The sequence below is a fragment of the Taudactylus pleione genome, unplaced genomic scaffold (genome assembly GCF_031769625.1).
Source record: "Taudactylus pleione unplaced genomic scaffold, aTauple2 ptg000268l, whole genome shotgun sequence".
Classification (NCBI taxonomy): Eukaryota; Metazoa; Chordata; class Amphibia; order Anura; family Myobatrachidae; genus Taudactylus; species Taudactylus pleione.
This window is the reverse complement of record NW_028284670.1, coordinates 4,357,434-4,381,104: the sequence shown is the minus strand read 5'-3', so window position 1 is coordinate 4,381,104 and position 23,671 is coordinate 4,357,434. Positions and strand designations below refer to the sequence as shown.

The window sequence follows — 23,671 nt, the reverse complement described above, 5'->3', positions numbered from 1 at the left end:
CTGCACTCCTTTCTCTCCTGGAATGTCCTGCTGTTCCTATACACTAGTATAACTGAAAATTCCTGCTTACATTTTATTTGCAGGATGGGTCCACTGTCCCTGTACACTAGTATCACAGATATCTCCTGCTTAACTTTCTCTCCCAGAATGTCCCGCTGTCCCCATACACTAGTATCACAGATATCTCCTGCTTACCTTCCTCTCCCGGAATGTCCCGCTGTCCCCATACATGAGTATCACAGATATCTCCTGCTTACCTTTCTCTCCGGGAATGTCCCGCTGTCCCCATACACTAGTATCACAGATATCTCCTGCTTACCTTCCTCTCCCGGAATGTCCCGCTGTCCCCATACACTATCACAAATATCTCCTGCTTACCTTTCTCTCCCAGAATGTCCCACTGTCCCCATAAACTACTCTCACAGATATCTCCTGCTTACCTTTCTCTCCCAGAATGTCCCGCTGTCCCCATACACTAGTATCACAGATATCTCCTGCTTACCTTTCTCTCCCGGAATGGCTCGCTGACCCCATACACTAGTATCACAAACATCTCCTGCTTATCTTTCTCTCCCGGAATTGCCCCCTGTCCCCATACACTTGTATCACAGATATCTCCTGCTTACCTTTCTCTCCCAGAATGGCCCACTGTCCCCATACACTAGAATAACAGATATCTCCTACTTACTTTTCTCTCCTTGAATGGCCCACAATCCCCACACACTAGTATCACAGATATCTCCGGCTTACCTTCCTCGGCCGGAATGGCCCGCTGTCCCCATACACTAGTATCAGAGATATCTCCTATTTACATTCCTCTCCCGGAATGGCCTGCTGTCCCCATAAACTAGTATCACAGATATCTCCTGCTTACCTTTCTCTCCCGGAATGGCCCGCTGTCCCCATACACTAGAATCACAGATATCTCCTACTTACCTTTCTCTCCAGGAATGGCCTTTTGTCTCCATACACTAGTATCACAGATATCTCCTGCATACCTTTCTCTTGCGTACTGTCCCGCTGTCCCCATACACTAGTATCACAGATATCTCCTGGTTACCTTTCTCTCTCAGAATGGCCGCTGTGCTGATACAAAAGTATCAGAGTAATATACTGCTTATCTTTCTCTCCCAGAATGGCCCGCTGTCCCCATACACTAGTATCACAGATATTCCCTGCTTACCTTTCTCTCCCGGAATGGCCTGCTGTTCCCATACACTAGTATCACAGATATCTCCTGCTTACCTTCCTCTCCCAGAATGTCTCGCTGTCCCCAAACACTAGTATCACAGATATCTCCTGCTTACCTTCCTCTCCAAGAATGTCCCGCTGTCCCCATAAACTAGTATCACAGATATCTCCTGCTTACTTTTCTCTCCTGGAATGGCCGCTGTCCCCATACACTAGTATCACAGATATCTCCTGCTTACCTTTCTCTCCAGGAATGGCTCACTTTCCCTATTCAGATATCTCCTGCTTACCTTTCTCTCGCGTAATGTCCCGCTGTCCCCATAAACTAGTATCACAGATATCTCCTGCATACCTTTCTCTCGCGTAATGTCCCGCTGTCCCCATACACTAGTATCACAGATATCTCCTGCTTACCTTTCTCTACCAGAATGGCTCACTTTCCCTTTTCACATATCTCCTGCTTACCTTTCTCTCCCGGAATGGCTCGCTGTCCCCATACACATAACTCCTGTTTATCTTTCTCTCCCGGAATTGCCCCCTGTCCCCATACACTTGTATCACAGATATCTCCTGCTTACCTTTCTCTTGCAGAATGGCCCACTGTCCCCATACACTAGTATAACAGATATCTCCTACTTACTTTTCTCTCCTGGAATGGCCCACAATCCCCATACACTAGTATCACAGATATCTCCGGCTTACCATGATCTGCCGGAATGGCCCGCTGTCCCCATATACTAGTATCAGAGATATCTCCTATTTACCTTCCTCTCCCGGAATGGCCTGCTGTCCCCATACACTAGTATCACAGATATCTCCTGCTTACCTTTCTCTACCTGAATGGTACGCTGTCCCCATACACTAGTATCACAGATAAGTCCTGCTTACCTTTCTCTCCTGCAACGGCCTGTTGTCTCCATACACTAGTATCACAGATATCTCCTGCATACCTTTCTCTTGCGTACTGTCCCGCTGTCCCCATACACTAGTATCACAGATATCTCCGGCATACCTTTCTCTCTCAGAATAGCCGCTGTGCTGATACAAAAGTATCAGAGTTATATACTGCTTATCTTTCTCTCCTGGAATGGCCCGTTGTCCCCATACACTAGTATCACAGATATTACCTGCTTACCTTTCTCTCCCGGAATGGCCTGCTGTCCCCATACACTAGTATCACAGATATCTCCTGCTTACCTTCCTCTCCCAGAATGTCCCGCTGTCCCCATACACTAGTATCACAGATATCTTCTGCTTACCTTCCTCTCCCAGAATGTCCCGCTGTCCCCAAAAACTAGTATTAGAGATATCTCCTGCTTACTTTTCTCTCCTGGAATGGCCGCTGTCCCCATACACTAGTATCACAGATATCTCCTGCTTACCTTTCTCTCCTGGAATGTCCCACTGTCCCCATACACTAGTATTACTGATATCTCCTACTTACCTTTCTCTCCCAGAATGGCTAACTTTCCCTATTCACATATCTCCTGCTTACCATTCTCTCCCGGAATGGCTCCCTGTCCCCATACAGATATCTCCTGCTTATCTTTCTCTCCCAGAATTGCCCTCTGTCCCCATACACTTGTATCACAGATATCTCCTGCTTACCTTTCTCTTTCAGAATGGCCCACTGTCCCCATACACTAGTATAACAGATATCTCCTACTTACTTTTCTCTCCTGGAATGGCCCACAATCCCCATACACTAGTATCACAGATATCTCCTCCTTACCTTCCTCTCCCAGAATGGCCGCTGTCCTCATACACTAGTATAACAGATATCATCTACTTACATTTCTCTCCTGGAATGGCTTGTTGTCTCCATACACTAGTATCACAGATATCTCCTGCTTAACTTTCTCTCGTGTAATGTCCCGCTGTCCCCATTCACTAGTATCACAGATATCTCCTGCTTATCTTTCTCTCCTGGAATGGCCCGCTGTCCCCATACACTAGTATCACAGATATTCCCTGCTTACCTTTCTCTACCAGAATGGCCCGCTGTCCCCATTCACTAGTATCACAGATATCTCCTGCTTACCTTTCTCTTGCAGAATGGCCTGCTGTCCCCATACACTAGTATCACAGATATCTCCTGCTTACCTTTCTCTCCCAGAATGGCCCGCTGTCCCCATACACTAGTATCACAGATATCTCCAGCTTACCTTTCTCTCCCAGAATGTCCCTCTATCCCCATACACTAGTATCACAGATATCTCCTACTTACCTTCCTCTCCCGGAATGGCTCACATTCCCCATACAGATATTCCCTGCTTACCTTTCTCTCCCGGAATGGCCCGCTGTCCCATTACACTAGTATCACAGATATCTCCTGCTTACCTTTCTCTCCCGGAATGGCCCGCTGTCCCCATACACTAGTATCACATATCTCCTGCTTACCTTCCTCTCCCGGAATGGCCCGCTGTCCCCATACACTAGTATCACGGATATCTCCTGCTTACCTTCCTCTCCAGGAATGACCGCTGTCCCCTTACACATATCTCCTGCTTATCTTTCTCTCCCAGAATTGCCCCCTGTCTCCATACACTTGTATCACAGATATCTCCTGCTTACCTTTCTCTTGCAGAATGGCCCACTGTCCCCATACACTAGTATAACAGATATCTCCTACTTACTTTTCTCTCCTGGAATGGCACACAATCCCCATACACTAGTAGCACAGATATCTCCTGCTTACCTTCCTCTGCAGGAATGGCTCGCTGTACCCATACACTAGTATCACAGATTTCTCCTGCTTACATTCCTCTCCGAGAATGGCCTGCTGTCCCCATACACTAGTATCAGAGATATCTCCTATTTACCTTCCTCTCCCAGAATGGCCGCTGTCCTCATACACTAATATCACAGATATCTTCTACTTACCTTTCTCTCGCGTAATGTCCCGCTGCCCCATACACTAGTATCACAGATATCTCCTGCTTATCTTTCTCTCGCGTAATGTCCCGCTGCCCCCATACACTAGTATCACAGATATCTCCTGCTTATCTTTCTCTCCTGGAATGTCTCGCTGTCCCCATACACTAGTATCACAGATATCTCCAGCTTACCTTTCTCTTGCAGAATGGCACGCTGTCCCCATACACTAGTATCACAGATATCTCCTGCTTACCTTCCTCTTGCAGAATGGCACGCTGTCCCCATACACTAGTATCACAGATATCTCCTGCTTACCTTACTCTCCCGGAATGGCCGGCTGTCCCCATACACTAGTATCACAGATATCTCCTGCTTACCTTTCTCTTGCAGAATGGCCTGCTGTCCCCATACACTAGTATCACAGATATCTCCTGCTTACCTTTCTCTCCCAGAATGTCCCTCTATCCCCTTACACTAGTATCACAGATATCTCCTACTTACCTTCCTCTCCCGGAATGGCTCACTTTCCCCATACAGATATCCCCTGCTTACCTTTCTCTCCCGGAATGGTCCGCTGTCCCCATACACTAGTATTTTAGATATCTCCTGCTTTCCTTTCTCTTGCAGAATGGCCCGCTGTCCCCATACACTAGTATCACGGATATCTCCTGCTTACCTTCCTCTCCAGGAATGGCCGCTGTCCCCTTACACTAGTATCATAGATTTCTCCTGCTTACCTTTCTCTCCTGGAATGGCCCACTATCCCCATACACTAGTATGAGGACAGAATTAATCCAGCTTCGAAAATTGTGGGAGCATTTGCCATCTTCATATGGCATTTGCTTATGCAGTCGCTGCTTATTTTTCTCCTTCCCCTGGTTGCGAAGAGGGATCCTTCAGGATCCCTCTGCCCCTGTCCAGCTCCTTTTGATGGACGTCGGGGCTTTTTGTGTGCATGCGTGAACTGCAGGTGACGCAGCTGCACTAGTGTCAATGCTCCGAAAGCGGATCGGGAGACAGCTGATTTTTGGATCAGCTGTCTCCACATTGGAGCAATGTTGAACTGCTCTGTGTCTCACATGGAGTAAGTATGTTAATTATCGGACCCAGATAATTAACATAATGAATAAGGAAAACACTGAATATTTGTATTAAATTGATTTTAAATGGCAATTTTCATTTATATTTGTGTCTGTGTTTAGCTGTATTTTTGTGGCAAATGCACCTTCATTACTGTACTGTATTGTGTGCTAATTGAAACAGAATAGGAGATAAGCAGTACTAATTAGTTACTGAGGTCACAGTCAGAGTGTGTCACCTGGACAGATGGGACACACCTTCATCAGCTATGTCAGGGGCATAAACAAAATGTAATCAGTTACTCAGACCTGGAGATACAGGACACAGCTACACACAGGGAGGTGTCATGTAATATTATGTAATGTTGCGCTGCATGAAGTTCATCCTGACCCTGATCACTGTGCTGGCATGCTATGGGATTTACCACAGTCTACAGGTCCACAGAAAGGAGCATCACAGGTACATTCTACGATTTCAGAGGTAGAGAAATTATAATAGAGAGTGGAGGAGAGACAGGGTGAGATGGAGAGACAGTGGAACCAATACTTAGGAAGGAACGAAGGAACAGAGAGAGAGACAGAGAGATAGATGGGAAGATGTAAGGTGGGATGGAGAGAGATGATGGCACTTAGGGGGAGATGTACTAAGCTCTGAAAAGTGATAAACTGGAGAGTGATAAACCAACAGCCACTCAGATCCCAACTGTCATGTTACAGGCTCAATTTGAAACATGACAATTAGCAGCTGATTGGCTAGTTGTTTATCACTCTCCAGTTTATCATTATTCAGAGCTTAGTAAATCTGGCCCTAAGTAAGAAAGAGAGAGGAGTGATAGAGAGACAGAGAAATATTGTTTTTTATTTATCAATATTATTTTTTGTAAAAGAAATGTGGATGTTTTCACAAACTCTTAACATTATTTTAGTATCACATACATTTATTAAAAGGCATTTGGAGCAGTTTTCATGAAAAACTAATCCAAGCCCTTCAATTGGCATATTTTTAGTAATAAGATCGTATTTCCCATATGTGTAATGGGAAATGTGATCTGCTCAGATTTACTAAAGATGTATTGTGAAAAAATACCGGGGAAAACCCTGTGATAATAACGCCATCTTCAGATGGCGTTACCAGGGCTTTCTCCCCAAGTCCCCTGACAGGCAGAATGGAGTCGGGAGCCGGCTCCTGTGATCCGCTGTGTGGTCTAGATAAACAACAAGCTGATCGCTGTAAAAGAATACAAGGAAAGGATAGATGGAAGGAAAGTAGCCCATAGGCTTCTATTGGGTAACGCCACCTCAAGATGGCATTACCCACTGCGACGAAGCACATCGCATTCCTGTGCCTTGTATATATGGGGTATGCAGTAAAACCCCCTGAAAACTGAGTTTTTGGGTGTTTTACCACATTTCCTCATTTAGTACATCCCACCCACTGTGAGATGAAGAGAAAGTAGAAACATTACTTAGAAAGGAACACAGAAGAGGAATGACAGAGAGTAGAAGGGAGAGACAGAGGTATACACTGTATACTAATGTGCTGGTTTTGAGAAGTGGAGATGTTGCCCATAGCAACCAATCAGATTCTAGAGAGATTCTGTAGAGAGATAGGACACAGAGAAACAAAGCCATGTTCCTTCTACACAAACTTATATTATATATTATATAAGGTCCTTCTCTGTTTACTGTTAAAGGACGAGGAAACCACAGATCACCACGTCAGAGCCTGAATGTATGAACCTGAAATCTTCTATATTAAGTTCTACAATGAAAATGTGAGTTATATCTCTTATTTACTCAGTATATGGCTGGGATTGAAATACTAAATAATAACATACTGCAGCCTTCATTATTGTTACACAGTAGTCTTATTATTATCAGTGTATACAGAGTATTATACAGAGAAGTGTGACCATTATTAGTGTATACTCAGTATTATTATACAGAGCGGTGTGACCATTATCAGTGTATACTCAGTATTATTATACAGAGCGGTGTGAACATTATCAGTGTATACTCAGTATTATTATACAGAGCAGTGTGACCATTATCAGTGTATACTCGGTATTATTATACAGAGCGGTGTGACCATTATCAGTATATACTCAGTATTATTATACAGAGCGGTTTGACCATTATCAGTTTATACTCAGTATTATTATACAGAGCGGTGTGACTATTATCAGCGTATACTCAGTATTATTATACAGAGCGGTGTGACCATTATCAGTGTATACTCAGTATTATTATACAGAGCAGTGTGACCATTTTCAGTGTATACTCAGTATTATTATACAGAGCGGTGTGACCATTTTCAGTGTATACTCAGTATTATTATACAGAGCGGTGTGACCATTATCAGTGTATACTCAGTATTATTATACAGAGCGGTGTGACCATTATCAGTGTATACTCAGTATTATTATACAGAGCGGTGTGACCATTATCAGCGTATACTCAGTATTATTATACAGAGCGGTGTGACCATTATCAGTGTATAGTCAGTATTATTATACAGAGCGGAGTGACCATTATCAGTATATACTCAGTATTATTATACAGAGCGGTGTGACCATTATCAGCGTATACTCAGTATTATTATACAGAGCAGTGTGACCATTATCAGCGTATACTCAGTATTATTATACAGAGCGGTGTGACCATTATCAGCGTATATTCAGTATTATTATACAGAGCGGTGTGACCATTATCAGTGTATACTCAGTATTATTATACAGACCAGTGTGACCATTATCAGTGTATACTCAGTATTATTATACAGAGTGGTGTGACCATTATCAGTTTATAGTCAGTATTATTATACAGAGTGGTGTGAGCATTATCAGCGTATAGTCAGTATTATTATACAGAGCGGTGTGACCATTATCAGTTTATAGTCAGTATTATTATACAGAGTGGTGTGAGCATTATCAGCGTATAGTCAGTATTATTATACAGAGCAGTGTGATCATTATCAGTGTATACTCAGTATTATTATACAGAGCGGTGTGATCATTATCAGCATATACTCAGTATTATTATACAGTGTAATGTGACCATTATCAGCGTATACTCAGTATTATTATACAGAGCGGTGTGACCATTATCAGTGTATACTCAGTATTATTATACAGTGTAATGTGACCATTATCCGTGTATACTCAGTACATAGTTGCCTACCATTTTTTTTCTCTTTCTGGGAGAAGCACGGGTAAGAGAAGCAGGAGGGTGGCGATGGGGGGCGTGGCCTGATTATTCACATCATTAAGCCCCACCCACTGGTGGTAAATTGCTGCGATTTGCTCGAATTTAAGTAGGGGCAGGACCAATTGATGCGATTCATGAAGAATCGGATCACTAAACCCCACCCCCTACATGGAGACCCACGATCGCCACAGAAATTCACCCCAATCTGTCCACTTCACTAGGAAGTGGACAGTACAGCGGGAGAAATGCCTACCCTTCTGGGGGTGCGGGGGGTTACCCAAAAATGTGGGAGGGTAGACATGTATGATTTCCACCCAACACCGGAAGAGGAGGAGGATTGTTACCCGCATGCACCTGGGAATTGCAGTTTGGTGTAGGCTTAGGAGATTATTGCTACATTGCACTGAATCTTTCTCTAAGACTACAGAGACCATCATGCAACGCAAGTCCGCAGTGAGAACGAGTCGCAGGACCCTACAAGCACCTAATAGGATGGACAGTGTTATAAAAGAAAATGATCACTTCAACCAGCGCTACAGAAATATTTCACAATACGGTAGATTACTCTGGAGGATAGATCTTATTCTGATAGAACAGTGTTTGCAATTGAATACAGAGATAAATTTTTCGCAGATTCCGACTTTCCACGGCTAATTGAAAACGGGCATTAGTTGGTATCACAGAGATCCGCTGACATACATTCAATCAATTAATGAGATAACATACCGGTAGATCTTCAAAACCACCCTGTCCTTGGCTCGATGACTCCCAAGTGTCAACAAAAAATTTCAATGCCTTAGCAAAATATGAACTGTTTTAGCTTTTACTTGTGTGAGAAGATGAATGCGGGAGGCTGGGGATCCATATCGCTTATCCAACAGTCTCCCACACATTTACTTGAAAAAATAATACATTATTTCAAATGATTGTAAAAGTTTATGAGGAGGCAATTCATTCCAGTAAAAGGACCTTTGGCTTGGTTACCCATTAGTGTCAAATGTTCTAAAAATATTGAAATCTTTAAATCACCATCAATTTTTTTTATATGCTGTAACTTCACATTAAGAAAAAAAGTAAAAAATATACAGTGGTTAATTAGGTATTTCAGAATGGCTGCTCTTTTTTTCATTTCTAGAATTGGAGGAGAGTTTTTTAAGATGATTACTGCACTTCAGGGATGTCCTTGGACAGAAAACAGGACGGAGCACAACCTGCTACGGTGAGTATAAAAGCATTAGCGCACATATATTTATTTCCGAGTAGTACACAGTGTTGATGCCGCACGCTGTTGGCTGATGTATTAGTCATGTGTCCCAGTCGCACATTGTGTGTGTCCCGATTGTTAGCGTTCAGACGGCCTGATTCCGAGATGCACATTAATGCTGTCGCTGCCGCATCTTTGTTTGAAACTGCTGTGCGCAAATATGCAAATCTCACAGCAGCTGGGATATGTATTGAGATGCCCACTGGTGGCTTCGTAAATCCAAAGGCCTGTGTACAAAAATGCAGTATTGGTTGCAGATCCTTTAATAATTGAGCATCAGAGTAACCCTATGGTCATGCAGAATGACGGCGTATTCTGAGACGCTTCAGTCTTGTTATCTGTATAGTGAATAGCAGATGCAGTTAGCATCATGCTCCTAAAACAGTTGCAACATGCCTGTGTTTATGCCACCCGTCCCCGTTACCTCCAACAAATGCTCCCAGACTGGTAATCACAGTGCTGCGAGCGACTACAATAATCTAACTTAATGGATGCTAAATAGATATAGGCTACTATTATATACATTGTTGGCATATTATCCATATAAGTCCATTAGGTTGTGAGATATAATATTTTTACGGAAAACCTCAATTTTCTAGTAGGGCAGGGTAGAATTGTCTGGTTATCACAGGTGATCACTAGACAATAGCTACTAGTGTGACACATTAGGGCCATAAATAGGGGTGTGAAAGCAGTGCGGCCACGCAGACCCCTGTGGACGGCATCAACGCTTACCCACGGCTCCTGTAACTGGCTAGCAGGGTGCTAGAATGGTACCTTGCAGCCAGAATCTATACAGCAGTACTGCCTGGAGTGTTCCTAAGATGCTCCAGGCGTGTACATCACTTCTCTAACAGCCTCATTGCTGTAATACCCGTTGTTTGTAACCCCACCCCTTCCACGTGACATCACATGGAGGTGGCGTGGCCTGCAGAGCGAGCCGTAGTTACAGCTCTGGGCCACATCATTTGAAAGAGTGAATGATGAGTTTTAAGGTATATGTGGAGGATCAGCCCACTCATTCTCCAGAGCGGAACAGGTAAAAGATAATAATACATTTTTTGAGGAAACATAGATAAGCAAACTCAAGTAGGCAGCTAAACAATACCCCAAACGTAGTGACGATACAAACAATATACTATATGTACTGCACCAGACAACCAGTGAACCTAAACAAAACTGAAGAAAGAGGGTGAGAACTGAATCAGAAAAGATTTGTCACCAAATAAGTCTTTCTTAAGTCATCTAAAAATTATCTTTCTAACCAATCAACTTGTTGGCTGGTTGGAACGAAAATCCAGTAATGTGTAAAAGGAAATGACAAGTGGACATTTGCTCCCAAATGTCGAAAAACAGACAAATAAGATCATTCTGACAAGTTGGTTAAATCCGATTGATTTATTGAATTTGTCTGAGTGATTTTTTTGTCAACCATTTTCCAGCATTTGGGAGAAATGGCTGATAGTCATTTGCTCCCTTACTTTACCAGATTTTCCTTCCAGCCAGCAACTACAGATGTGCCCAGCTACACTGAGGTTGATCACGCCACTAACGTGCGCACGCATCGTGCCATGCTATTCCCCGCGCCCACATTTGCACTGCAATCGCACCATGCTTTCCGATGGAGATGCATCGTGTATGCAGTGCGGGCATCCGCTCGCGGGTGTGTATCTCACGCTATGCGTGGTGCGATTCACCGTACCAACAGCAGCAGCATTGCTGGGCATATCTCTAGTTGCCTGGTTGGAAAGATAATCTTTAGATGTGTGGCCAGATTTATATAAACAATTAACTCCCACCCCTCCCAGATATCGCCAATCAGACATCGGTCCCCTATACACTGTCAATCACAAAATTACTCAACTAACTTTATACACTATGGGACCTATTCAAGATGTTAATTATCAGGGTCCAAATGGACCCCAATAATTAACATTCTAACTCGCTGCTGCTGTTGGAGCAATTCATCATTGCACCGGCGCGGTGACAGCTGATGCGAAATCAGCTGCCCCCGCGAGCGGCTAAACTGCTCCTTTTCAGAGCAGTGACGGGACTGCATATGCATGACCTACAGGTCTCACATGCACACACAAGCTCCACGACGTCTGGCGGAAAGAGCCAGACAGGGGCGGAGGGATCCTAAAGGATCCCTCTTCACAACCCGGACCTCCTTCCCATAAAGGAGACGTGGGTTGCGAGTCTGGAGCAGGAGCATTCGTCCACAGTCAAGCTCCGAAAATATTATATTTTCAGAGCTTGATGAATACTGTCCCCATACTAGTGTATGGGGACAGTGGGCCATACTGCAAGATGAAGGTAAGTAGGAGATATCTGTGATACTAGTGTATGGGGACAGCGGGCCATTCCACAAGGGGATGGTAAGCAGGAGATATATGTGGTACTAGTGTATGGGGACAGCAGGCCATTCCGCAAGAGGAAGGTAAGCAGGAGATATCTGTGATACTAGTTTATGGGGACAGCAGGCCATTCCAGAAGGAGAAAGGTAAGCAGGAGATATCTGCGATACTAGTGTATGGGGACAGCGGGCCATTCCACAAGGGGATGGTAAGCAGGAGATATAAGTGATACTAGTGTATGGGGACAGCGGGCCATTCCGGGAGAGAAAGGTAAGTAGGAGATATCTGTGATACTAGTGTATGGGGACAGCGGGCCATTCTGGGAGAAAAAGGTAAGTAGGAGATATATGTGATACTAGTGTATGGGGACAGCGGGCCATTCCGCAAGTGGAACGTAAGTAGGAGATATCTGTGATACTAGTGTATGGGGACAGCAGGCCATTCTGCAAGAGGAAGGTGAGTAGGAGATATCTGTGATACTAGTGTATGGGGACAGCGGGCCATTCCGGGAGAGGAAGGTAAGTAGGAGATATCTGTGATACTAGTGTATGGGGACAGCAGGCCATTCCGGGAGAGGAAGGTTAAGGAGGAGATATCTGTGATACTACTGTATGGGGACAGTGGGCCATTCCGGGAGAGGAAGGTAAGCCGGAGATATCTGTGTTATCACCTACTTTACCTTCTTGATGAATGGCCTGAAAACTTTAAGTGATGATGAATAGGCCCTTATGACACAGAGTTATCCTGACTCAAAATGGCCACAATTTACCGTGTCCTCTGGTTTTTAACTTTCAGGCTTAATTTCGACCTCCAGTTATAGCTCACATCTAAAAGTGTCCAAAGTGGTATTCTGCTGTAATGTCTGTGGGATCAAACAACAAATATATGTGCTCACATCAGACCCAAATCTAACATATCTGCATGTGCACCAATGACAGATTTCCGTTATTGATTAAGACTATGTGAACTTACAGTACTTATATTTAAAGTATATGCAGAGTATTAATATTACAGTGTGAATGTGCTGTGAATGTGAAAGGGATTTCAATATAGTAACATATTTACATTAGAGTAATTAAATATAAAGACATCTATTTGGGATATAATTTACAGTGATTTAGTAAGTTATAAGTATTTAATATATACTGTAAGTGCCTTAGGAGTGATTTGGAATGTTGAGAGGTTATGACTTAGATAAATGATTTCAGGACTTACCCATACAAAGATATTATCAGCTGGAAAAGGGAATCTCAAGTGTTATTCCTTAGTGATTAAATGTTTGTTTTATGAGTACATTTTCTAAAGGTCAATTTTAATCTATTTAAAATTGATGAAAATAGATCAGCATCGATGTTGTGTTTCTGGGGCTAAATCACACATTTAGTAATACTTATAAAAATAAATCAACAATTGTCTGTTAGTAAATGTGTGATTTTGCCTCAGAAACACAACATCAATGTTTTTGGCCTTTAGTAAATATATACACCTGGGTATAGATATTTCTAGAGGAAGTGGTACAATCATTTAGGAGAGTGTGAGTTTGTTTCTCTATATTATCTTTGTTATACAGAGATTGGAGTGTTATGCCAGAGTTGGTTAAAAATTAGAGATGTGCGCCGTCCTCCTTGTTTTGGTTTTGGTTTGCAAAACCTTTGAATCTAGATCTCCCCTGGTTTTGGATCTGGATTGGTTTTGCCAAAACCTCACCTCCGTGTTTTGTTTTTGTGTTTTGGTTTTAGATCTGGATTTTAATTAAAAAAATAAAAAAAAACAGCTAAAATCACATAAAATGGGATTTTTTTCCCTACAGTATTAATAACCTCAATAACATTTATTTCCACTCATTTCTTAGTCAATTTTGACCACCTCACAGCTCACAATATTGATTTTTTCATCTGGTTAAAGGGCCAAAAGGTTGCATCCAGCTTGCTGGCTCAAAATTAATTGATATAATTATTTATAGAGTTGGGGACTCTGCAAAGATGATGGTTGGGATACCCTTGAGGATTGAAGAATTGATAGTTGATAGTTGGTGCAGATAATAACTTAATTAAAAAACAATTCATTTGTGCAGCCCGGGCAGAATAATTAATAATAATTTAATTCAAAAAGTAAAAAACAATTCATTGGGTGCAGCCCCTGGCTGTATAATTAATAAAAATAAATTCATAGGTGCAGCCCCTGTCTGTAAAATTGATAATACATTAATTAAAAAACAATTCATTGGTGCAGCCCTGGGCTGAATAATTAGTAATAATTTAATTAAAAAAGTAAAAAATAATTCATTGGGTGCAGTCCCTGGCTGTATAATTAATAAAAATAAATTCATAGGTGCGGCCCCTGTCTGTAAAATTGATAATAAATTAATTAAAAAACAATTCATTGGTGCAGCCCCAGGCTGAATAATTAATAATAATTTAATTTAAAAAGTAATAAACAATTAATTGGGTGCAGCCCCAGGCTAAATAATTAATAAAAAAATTAATTAGTGAATCCCCTGGCTGTAAAATTGATAATGAATTATTTTAAAACAAATCATTGGTTCCTAAACCAACCATAACATTAATTTAAAATGTCAGGCAGCAATGCCCCAACCAGCATATAATGGAAAGGAAAAAGATGCAAGATGGAATAGTCCTTGGGCCCTCCCACCCACCCTTATGTTGAATATGAAATAGGACATTCGTAGTTTAACAATCCAATCATTTCAGCAACAAGGACTGCCAACTGTGGCTGAAATTATTGGTTTGGTTTGTTTGGACCCCCATAAAATAAACTGCCAATGTGCATTGGACATGGAAATGAAAATGATCCTATACACAAACTGGCTTTACATTTCAAGTTGTCATCGTCTGCGTCCTCCACATCAGTGTGTACATCCTCTTCTTCACACAATATTAATTCATCCCTGCTGGAATCCACCATAGGCACCTCTGTAATTTTTTGATGTCATTGTTGGTAGAGGTCTTCCTCGTGGAATTTGTAATTCATTTTAATGAACATCATCTTTTCCACATTTTGAGGAAGTAACCTCCTACGCCAATCACAGACAAGGTTGCCAGCTGCACTGAAAACTCTTTCGGTGTACACACTGTAGGGTGGGCAACTTAGGTATTGCAAAGCCAGTTTGTGTATGGGACTCCAAATTGCCTCTTTTTCCTGCAAGTACTGAAAGGGACTGTCTGACATGCCTATTAGGATGTTATCTCTGAAATAGTCCTCCACCATTCTGTGAATGGAGATGATATCACACATAGTCATGGTAGAAGACATGTCACTAGTAGGCAGTACTCTCAGGCCGAACCAGATGTCATTTTGTGGTGAATGATCTGCATGACCAGCAGGCATTCTGTAAGGAAAATTTTGTTTTTTCATGGCAGCTACAGAAACTGAAGGAGGAGATGATGGTGTTTCACGTGCGGCTACAGCTGACAATTTTTTACCAACAACTCTTTCCATAGTTTTAGATTGTTGGAAAAAGCTCACAAGGTAGGACCTAAACCTAGGCTCTAGAATGGTCGCCAAAATATATTTTTCAGATTTCAATAGATTGACGACTCTTGGATCCTGGTGAAGTGAATCAAGGGATCAGTCTGACAAACTTTGTGCAATCGCTCCGTTTCAGTTCCTCCTTCAGTTTCTCCAGTTGTTTTGCAAAATTCTGATGAGGGGAATGACCCGACTCAAGCTGGCAGTGTCTGAACTAACTTCATGTGTGGCAAGTTCAAATGGTTTGAGAACCTTGCACAACACATAAATTATTCTCCACTGCGCTTGAGTAAGGTGCCTTTCCCCTCCACGGCCTATGTCATAGGCCGCTGTATAGCCCTGGATGGCCTTTTGCTGTTCCTCCATCTCCTGAAGCATATAGAGGATAGAATTCCACTGAGTTACTACCTCTTCAGCTGATGTCAGGGCAAATTTAACAGTACCTGCTGGTCATGCAATCTTCGACAAGCGTTTGCCGAATGTCTAAAATGTCCAGATATTTTGCGGCCATGGAGAGCATCTCCTGCACGCCCCTGTCATTTAAAAAAAAAATGTTGTACCACCAATGTGTTGGAATTCGCCAACATGTAATGCTCAAAATTGGTGGCATTGTCCGAAATCACAAATCCTGAGGAGAGTCCAAGTGGGATAAGCCATTTAGCAATGATTTCCCTGAGTTTTTCTAAGAGGTTCTCAGCGGTATGACTCTTAATGAATCCAGTTATACAAAGAGTAGCCTGCCTCTGTATCAGCTGTCTTATGGTAGATGTTGCTGCTGATGTTGCTGTTGTATGTAATACACCTACCCAGTGGGCTGACACAGTCATGTAATCATTAGTTTGCCTTGTCCCACTTGTCCACATATCAGTGGTCAAGTGGACAGTGGGTACAATGGCATTTCTGAGGACATTAATAAAGTTTTTTTTAATGTCCTTGTACTTATGGTAGATGTTGCTGCTGATGTTGCTGTTGTATGTAATACACCTACCCAGTGGGCTGACACAGTCATGTAATCATTAGTTTGCCTTGTCCCACTTGTCCACATATCAGTGGTCAAGTGGACAGTGGGTACAATGGCATTTCTGAGGACATTAATAAAGTTTTTTTTAATGTCCTTGTACAGACTTGGAATTGCTGTTCTAGCAAAGCGGAATCTAGAAGGGACCTGGTAGCGAGGGCACAGGACCTTAATTAACTGTTGAAAACCCACTGCAGTAATGGTGGATACTGGATGCACATCTAATACCAGCATAGTTGTTATGGCATCAGTAATCTGCTGTGAAAATGGGTGATTGCTGTCATACTTGTTTGCCCTTGCAAACGATTGTTTGACAGTTAATTGTTTTTTAGAGGATACATTACAAGTAGTCTTCCTCTTGGTCCCCTTCTGGGATGAAGATCCACTCACAGCAACAGCAGCAGCAACAGGCGTAGTCATCAAGGATCCTTCTGAGGAATCACGGATAGGAGAGGAGTCAATAATGCTTCGAACAACATTGGATGATGCAGGACTATTCCCGCTGATGAATGAGGATGTTGATGATGCAGGTGTTGGTGTTGGAGATCGAAGGCACTTTGATCCCACAGAGAGGGAGCAGGTAGGTGACACTGGACTTGTTACGTTTTGAGTTTTGGAACTTGGTGACATACACTTTGATATTTTGATGAATGTGCTCCAAGTGATGTAACAAGGAGGAAGTTCCTAGGTGGTTTAGGTCCCTCCCTCTACTCACTCTTGTATGGCAAAGGGCACATATGGCTTGACAACTGTTGTCCGGATTGGTGTGGAAATAATTCCACACATGAGAAGTGGATTTTTTTATCTTTTACCCTGGCATGACAACAATGGGCTTTGGCTTTTTCAATCCATGGGCAACAGCTGTTTCCTTACTTACACAAATTACATCCTCAGCATCAACATCCTCATCACCAACATCTTCATCATCAACATCCTCATCATCCTTAGCGCCTTCAACTACCAAAATATCCTCCTCCATGTGCAGTTCCACAGAAGCTGTGAGGATCTGCGGTTTAGGAGATCTTAGTGTTTGCAGTTCCTGCCTGAGGCTTTGCATTAATCACTGCCTGTCTGTGTGCAATGCCAGGTGCATGCTAATTAATTCTCCTGTTTGTGTTCAGCACAGCTGCATCTTTAAGGGATGATTTCTGCTTGGGGCCTGTTCTTGATAAAACCCAGCCAGCCCTGCATTCCATGCCGATGATAGTAGTTTTTTAGTACTTCCGGTTCCCAGTCTCCTGCGTGTCAGTTGAGCTCCTGAGTCAGTCTAGCTGTGTTTCGTGTGTGATGTCTATTCCATCCAGGCAGCTGCACTTACATCCCTTCCACACATGCTGTTTGTACCTTCTGGGCAGCACTGAGCACTTCCTACCCCAGAAGTGTCTGTCACCATCCGGTGCCAGTGTCATCCCGGCGACACTGGTAGCAACGCTGCATTCTAGGGGTGCAAATCAGCACACCGTCTCCAGTGTCATCCCGGCGGTGCTGGTAGCAGCTCTGCATTCCAGGTGTGCGATCAAGCACACCGTCGCCAGTGTCATCCCAACAGCACTGGTAGCAACTCTGCGTTCCAGGTGTGCTATTAGGCACACCGTCACCAGTGTCATCTTGGCGTCTCATCAGCCCAAAGGCTGCAATGGTCCTGGGGCCCCTGGTCACAATCAACCCTCAAGGTTACTTCCATACCCAAAGGCTGCTACACACCATTAGTCCCTTGGCCATGACTATAAAGGCCACAATCAGCCCTTATGCTGCTCCAAAGGCTGCTTCACATCACCAGTCCCTAGACCACGACTATAAAGGCCACAATCAGCCCTTATGCTGCTCCAAAGGCTGCTTCACATCACCAGTCCCTAGACCACGACTATAAAGGCCACAAACAGACCTCAAACCTGCTTCACTAGTCCAAAGGCTGCATCTAAAACTTACCCCACTGGCCACCACTAGTCCAGGCGAATCAGCCCTCAAGGCCATCACGAGACTCTGTTCAGACTTAATTACCCTCATATTCCTAACAGAAGCATCCTCACTGACTATGTCTGCAAGATGTTGACTGCCCTTCCTCACATTTATAGAGGGCACACAAATGTTGGAACTTGGAGGATCCTCCAGTACACTAATATTAAGGTCTGGCTCACACATGGCAACCACGGACACACTTGCACTCTACTCAGGGATTTGTAATTTCGATTTCTCAGGGCACACAGTTCTTGTTTCCGGAGCTGTCTTACTCATCTTAACAACTTATTATTATTATTATTATTATTATTATTATTATTATTATTATTATATATTTATATGGCGCCACAAAGGTTCCACAGCACCTCACAAAGTACATTAACAAATGAGCAAACTCGTAAAACAGCGACTTACAGTACAAGACAATACAGAATAAGAACATGGTTTATAAACATTGCTGCAGCAATAATAACACGCAAAAAAGCAGTAAGGCATCAGCTACCAAGTGTTAAGTGCTGTTGTGGAGAGTTTTGAGTAGATAATCGTATGAATGAGTGAAGGAAAAGCACATAAGGGAAGAGGGAACAACTTAAAAATGTTTTATGGTACAACCACCACTATTACAAAGGGGGCGAGTTGTCAATGTTGAGTGACAGCTTGCCCCCTTTGGTGGGCAGGCCAGGAGAGTGGCTGCCCAAACGTAGGCATTCCCATGTGAATGCCTCCATTTGGGGGTGTCCCCACTGACATCACGAGTGATGTCAGTGGGAGAGATTTCGGCACTGTTAGAGCTGAAATCTCTCTGGGGCTTGCGGCAACGAGACCCTCCCACAAGGGAGGGTCTCATAGCAAGCCCGATGGTCGTGATGGTCTTGACCATCGCGACCATCTTCCTGGCCGCTCGCTATATCTGTGGGTGGTCACCCACAGCTATGCGAGCGGCCAGGAGGCCGTTCACAAAAAAAGTTGCCCGGCCCTAAATCAGAGCGAGCGTTCTATCAGAGCGTCCTGTTCTGAATCAGGGCCTGTGTTCCCTTCCTCACCCAATAGCATAACACAAAGACACATTTTAAAAACAATATACATAACCCAATGTAAATGTAGGATTTTTGTTTACAATAATAAATGTAAATAGGGACTGAGGACCTGATTCAGAGACGGACACTCTGACAGAGCGCTTGCTCTGAATCAGGGCCGTCCCTGCTCCTTTTTGGAGCGGCCTCCTGGCCACTCGCATAGCTGTGGGTGACCACCCACAGCTATAGCGAGCGCCAAAATGATGGTCGCGATGGTCAAGACCATCACAACCATCTGGCTTGCGACAAGACCCTGTGGTAGGGTCTCGCTTCCACAAACCCAGGAGTGCTTTTGGCTCTATCAGAGCCCAAAGCACTCCCACTGACATCACTAGTGATGTCAGTGGGGCCGGACCCAGACTGTAGGTGTTCCCATGGGAATGCCTCCATCTGGGCAGCCACGTCCCCGGCACGCCCACCAAAGGGGGCGTGCTGTCAATCACCATCGACAGCACGCCCCCTTTGGTGCAAGACCCTTTGGCCGTCGTTATTCGGGTCTCGTGCATGCGCACGACAGAGGCGCCTCCGTCGTGCGCATGCTCACTTGGGCAACATCGACCCGCTTGCGAGCGCTCAGAGCTCGCAAACGGGTCTGAATCAGGCCCTGAATCAATATAAGGGCTACAAATAAATAGCTACCAGCATACCAGTTTTCACTTAGATGTGTATTTTTAATAGGGGTGTGCACCGGCCACGTATTTTGTGTTTTGGTTTTGGATCTTTCTTCGTGTTTTGGATCTGGATTGGTTTTGCCAAAACCACCCTTCCATGTTTTGGGTTCTGGCTTTTGTGTTTTTGATCTGTATTTTTTTTAAAAAAAGCATAAAAACAGCTGAAATCACAGAATGTGTTGGTTTTTCTGCTCCTATGCTATTATTAACCTCAATAACCTTAATTTCCACTCATTTCCAGTCTATTCTGAACACCTCACACCTCACAATAGTGTTTTTATGTCCAAAAGGTTGCACCGAGGTAGCTGGATGACTATGCTAAGAGATACGAGTGGGCGGCACAAACACTTGGCCCATCTAGGAGTGGCACTGCAGTGGCAGACAGGATGGCAGTTTGAAAAACTAGGCCCCAAACAGTACATAATGCAAAGAAAAAAAAGAGGTGCAAGATGGAATTGTCCTTGGGCCCTCCCACCCACCCTGATGTTGTATAAACAGGACATACACACTTTAACAACCAATCATTTCAGCGCCAGAGTCTGCCACACGACTGTGGCTGAAATGATTAGTTCGTTTGGGCCCCCACAAAACAAGCTGGCAATTAATCTGTTGCTGCACAAACTGGCTCTACGGAGCGAAGATGTCGTCCTCATCCTCCTCATCCACCGATTCCTCACCCTCTTCAGTGTTGTGTACATCCTCATAGAGTATTAATTCGTCCCCGCTGGAATCCACCACCATAGGTCCCTCTGTACGTTCTGGAGGCTGGTCTCCCTGGAAGAGTTGATAATTTATTTTTCTGAACATCATCTTCTCCATGGAAGCAACGTCCTACGCCTTTAGCTGACAAGGTTCCCGGCTGCACTAAACACTCTTTCGGAGTCCACACTGGATGGGGGGCAACTCAGGTAAAATAGAGCCAGTTTGTACAGGGACCTCCAAATTGCCTCTTTTTCCTGCCAGTACAGGTATGGACTGTCTGACATGTCTACTTGGATGCTGTCACCGATGCAATCCTCCACCATTCTGTCAATGGTGACAGTATCATATGCAGTGACAGTAGACATGTCAGAAATTGTTGGCAGGTCCTTCAGTCCGGACCAGATGCCAAAACTTGGTCCTGCCTGCCCTGCATCACTGCCAGCGGGTTGCTTAGGTTACCTAAGTTTTTTCCTGGCAGCCCCAGTTGCGGGAGAAAATGAAAAAGGAGCTGTTGACGTGTCACGTTCCGCTTCAGCTGACAGTGTTTTCACCAGCAGGTCTTTGCACCTCTGCAGGCTTGTGTCGGCCGGAAAGATATATAGGCTGTAAACCTAGGATCGAGCACGGTGGCCAAAATGTAGTGGTCTGATTTCAACAGATTGACCACCCTGGAATCCTGGCAAAGCAAATGAAGGGCTTCATCCACAAGTCCCACATACCGAGCAGAATCACTCTGTCTTAGCTCCTCCTTCACTTTTTCCAGCTGCTTCTGCAAAAGCCTGATGAGGGGAATGACCTGACTCAAGCTGGCAGTGTCTGAACTGACTTCACTTTCGGCAAGTTCGAAGGGCTGGAGAACCTTGCACAACATGGAAATCATTCTCCACTGCGCTTGAGTCAGGTGCATACCCCCTCCTTTGCCTATGTCATAGGTGGATGTATAGGCTTGAATGGCCTTTTGCTGCTCCTCCATCCTCTGAAGCATATAGAGGGTTGAGTTCCACCATGTCACCACCTCTTGCTTCAGGTGATGGCAGGGCAGGTTCAAGAGTGTTTGCTGGCACTCAAGTCTTCGGCACGCAGTCGCTAAATGGCGAAAGTGGGCAGAAATTTTTCGGGCCACCCAAAGCGTCTCCTGCACGCCCCTGTCGCTTTTCAGAAAATTCTGCACCACCAAGTTTATTGTGTGAGCAAGACATGGGACGTGCTGGAATTTGCCCAGATGTAATGCCTGCACAATATTGATGGCGTTGTCAGATATTACAAATCCCAAGGAGAGTCTAAGTGGGGTAAGCCACAAGGCGATGATTTCCCTCAGTTTCTCTAAGAGGTTGTCGGCGGTATGCCTCTTACTGAAACCGGTGATACACAGAGTAGTCTGCCTTGGAACGAGCTGGCATTTCTGAGATGCTGCTACTGGTGATGCTGCTGTTGTTTCTGAGTAAGGTGATACATCTACTCAGTGGGCTGTCACAGTCATAAAGTCCTTAGTCTGCCCTGTTCCACTTGTCCACATGTCAGTGGTTAAGTGGACATTGGGTACAACCGCATTTTTCAGGACACTGAGGACACTTTTTCTGACGTTTCTCTACAGTCTCGGTATCTCCTGCCTAGTGAAGTGGAATCTAGACGGGATTTGGAACCGGGGACACACTACCTCCATCAATTGTCTAAATCCCACTACACTAATGGCAGATACCGGACGCATGTCTAACACCAACATAGCAGTCAAGGCCTCAGTTATACGTTTTGCTTCAGGATGACTGCTGTCATACTTCATCCTCCTCGCTAAGGACTGTTGGAGGGTCAATTGTTTAGTAAAAGTAGTGGTGTTCCTACTTCCTCTCTGGGATGATGAATGACTCCCAGCAGCAACAGCAGCAGCGGCAGCAGTAGGCATAGCAATGCACGATCCTCCTGAGGAATTCCGGATAGGAGAGTCAGTCATGCCAGTGACATGGCCTGCAGGACTACTTCCGATCCTGACTAAGGAGGAAATTGACGAGGAGGGAGTTGACAGTGTGGTTTGCAGGCGCTTGGATACAACAGGACAACGGGATTTAGGTGTCCCTGGACTGCTTATGGTCTTAGCCAAAGTTTCTGAACTTGACAGTAACTTTTTAAGAACGCGCTGCAGGTGCCGTATAAGGGAGGATGTTCCTAGGTGGTTAACATCCCTACCCCTACTTATTTCACCTTAAATATGGTACATATGGCAAGACAGTTGTTGTCCGGATTTGGATAGAAATATTGCCAGACCAAAGAGGTGGAATGTTTGGTCTTCTGCACAGGCATGACGGTGATGGGCTTTTTCATCCCACAGACAACAACTGTCTCCCCCAGAGCCTGATTTAAACAAACCACATCACCATCAGAATCCTCATCGCCAACTTCCTCCTCAGTGCCAGCTATACCAGTATCCTCATCCTGTTGTACTTCAACAGTGACATCTTCAATTTGCATATCAGCAAGTGGACTGTGGGTGCTCCTTTCAGCACTTGTAGGGGCGTGCAAATGGTGGAAAGAGCCACCTCTTCCCGTCCAGTGCTGGGAAGGTCAGGCATTGCAACCGCCACCACACTTGGACTCTCCTTGGGGATTTGTGATATCATCTTAGAACGCACAGTTCTTCGCAGTGCTTTTGCCAGCTTAACTCGATTGATTTTTTTAGCGGGAGGAGGGCTTCCATTGTCATGTGAAGCTGAACAACTAGTCATGAACATAGGGAAAGACCTTAGCCGTTCCTTGCCACTCCGTGTCATAAATGGCATATTGGCAAGT

General features: G+C 44.1%; 1 pseudogene; it reads left to right on the top strand.

The window, feature by feature from the left end:
• Nucleotides 1-5,509: 5,509 nt before the first annotated feature.
• Nucleotides 5,510-23,671, top strand: part of LOC148513904 (alpha-2,8-sialyltransferase 8E-like) — a 147,214-nt pseudogene continuing 129,052 nt past the window's right edge.